This window comes from Micropterus dolomieu, linkage group LG18 (genome assembly GCF_021292245.1).
Source record: "Micropterus dolomieu isolate WLL.071019.BEF.003 ecotype Adirondacks linkage group LG18, ASM2129224v1, whole genome shotgun sequence".
Classification (NCBI taxonomy): domain Eukaryota; kingdom Metazoa; phylum Chordata; class Actinopteri; order Centrarchiformes; family Centrarchidae; genus Micropterus; species Micropterus dolomieu.
In genome coordinates, this window is record NC_060167.1 from 112,986 (window position 1) to 115,715 (window position 2,730).

Sequence of the window (2,730 nt, forward strand, 5' to 3'; positions counted from 1 at the left end):
ATGTCCACTAATTCCACAGAGGAAATGGTGACACCCAGGGTAAAAATCAAGTCCAGTGTATTACCACGGTTATGTTTTTGCCCTTTGACATGTTGTTTGAAGTTAAAAGAAGTGGCCATATTTAAAAAGTCAGTTGCATTAACATTGGTGGGGTCATCAACATTGTAGTGGAACAACGGTGTGGATTTGTGCAATTTTTATTAAATAAATTTGGAGCTACTCCAAATTCCTCCATTCCTCTCCCAGAGAGGCGCAGGGGGGTTGGAGATGTCAACTGTCAACGGACTGCTGGGGAGACCTCAACGGAAGGGGGTGGAAAAGTTGCTTTCTTTAACTGTTATCCCTGGGCAGTTGATCGTAAAACTGGCGCCTTTTTGATTCCGAAGCTGATAATGCGGGGCCTGACTGTCAAACTGACAAAGGGACACGAACCAGCGATAAGCATTTCCCTGAACAGCCTATCAAAACTGCCCCCCCCCCACACACACACACGTAACCATGGCAACTGACCTTGCTCTGTGTTCCATTACCCCATCAAAGGGATACTCCCTGTCTCACCCAAGGTGTGACATAACCCAGGAAGCCGAACTTTAAATAACCAAAGACTGCAGTCTCCAAAGACTCAAAGCATTTAATTAAGTTTAATTAAATCTTTAGTTACCTGATTACGTTTGCCTCTATTTGAGTAGTTATGTTAACATGTTGTTGCTATCTGTTGTTGATATTAGTGCTAAAAAGAATCTAAATAAGTTACTTCTGCAGTGTTTTTATTTTCAGCAAGACACTCCCTCATCTAATGTAATCAATGCTTGTTCATAATACTTTCCTACAAAATTCCTTTAGAAATGATGATAAAGAAATGTCTTACTATATTCTTAATCGCCAGCTTGAATTTAAGGATGAATTGAATGAACTGAATTCCCCGGTTCCTAAGGAGAGATGATCTTGGATTAATCTAAGCTTTCCTCATGTAACCTGAGCTCCCCCAAGTGGACGAAATAAGTATTACATACCCTCATTGGAAATGCTTTTAAATGTATAAATATCCTGACCAATAATGTGACAATTGTTTCCTGTTACCAACTAGAACGGTACAACTATTCAACCATTGAGGTTCAATTGTGGAAAATATTTGATTATAATACGCGCAAATAGATTTTCTTTTCTTTTAGACATTAAGTTTAGAAAGGCAGTCCCTTGAGAAACCTGAAGAGCCCTCTGGGGAACCACGCCTCAGGCAACAAAAGAGCGACACGCGACGTCGTTCACTCTCTCTTCTCTGCTTCTCTCTCGGCTCTCTGGACGCTTCGGCACGCATCGGCGTGCCGCGCCAGGCAACGCCCTCAGAGTCGGCCAGCGAAACAGGCCTTTTGTTCGCTTGAAGCTACACACGCGAAGTGCTGCGACATCGATCTGCCCTCAGTTTGTTTTATTTTCTTTCTTTGCTATGTTAAAGTTATCAGTCCGTTAAGTTACACTGGACTAATTCAGGAACGACCAAGTTCCATTTTTAAGCTATTTCCGTCGAGCCAACTTCACCGAGGTCAGACCAAGCCACGTGGGCTCGCCAGCTACAACGAAGGAAACCTGAAAACAGCCGAATTGCCAGACGGAGGAGGCGTTTTCTTCAATCAGACACGGAGAACCCCGGAGAATCCCTAGCAAAAAGCCAGGATCGGGCAGCTAGCGTGGGACCCGTGCAACAGGCCAAAAGCAGGCCGCCGACAAGCAGTAAGACTTAACACACGTTCTGTGATCAGATGTCCATTTTAACTTCTAAATTATAGCATTAGTTTACTTTCATTAGTTCTTCTATGCCATATGAGTCAAATGCTTCCCACAATCGAACCTCCAGGCTCATTGTGCCGCCATTGTTTATTTACCCTTTTATATCACATTAGTTAGAGAATAAATTCACTGTAATATAATCAAGAACTGTGTGTGTTGCCCATTTCTACGTCCCTGCCAAGAGAATTGACCCTTTAGATATGAGACTGACTGACTGATTTAAGATAATTGAGCGATTATTAACTAACTGATCACTAGTAATAATTGTTAAAATTATTAAAAGCTACCTAGAGCTCAGGAGAGTCTAGAATTATAACAACTCCGGTGGTGCCCTGGAACGAGGAATAATTTTGATTTTATGAATATTAAAATTCATAATTGGGTATTCTCATAAATTTATTAAAATGCATAACTAAATTTAAGCCTGCTACAACATGAATATTAAAATTGCCACAAAGAACAACTGTCATAATTTAAAACTGGAGTAGATAAAAATTCAGGAAGTTCTGATAAAAATCCTCCAGGTGGTTTTGGGGTGCGATAAATTATAACAAATATGATAGGTTGCAGCCCTCCAACTTTAAGAGTGAGAACTTCAAAGGAGTTAAATTCATCACAGCGCACTTGATTTGATTGAATTTTTCCTATACACGCTCACTAGCCCACCACCACGACCACTGACCCTCGGTTGACTAAAGCAATCATATTGAGGCGGACACAGTTCAGCTAGCTGGCTATAGTCATTCATCTGCAACCAGGATTCAGTTAAAAACATAAAATCTAGATTTGCAGACAAGATAAAATCATTTAAGATAAAAGTCTTACTTGAAAGTGATCTCACATTGAAGAGAGCCATTTTAAATGAGTTTGTTCTGGGTGCTGGAGTTGGTGCAGTTGTTCTAATCCTTAAGAGATTACTAATATTTCTGTGTGGGATGTGCA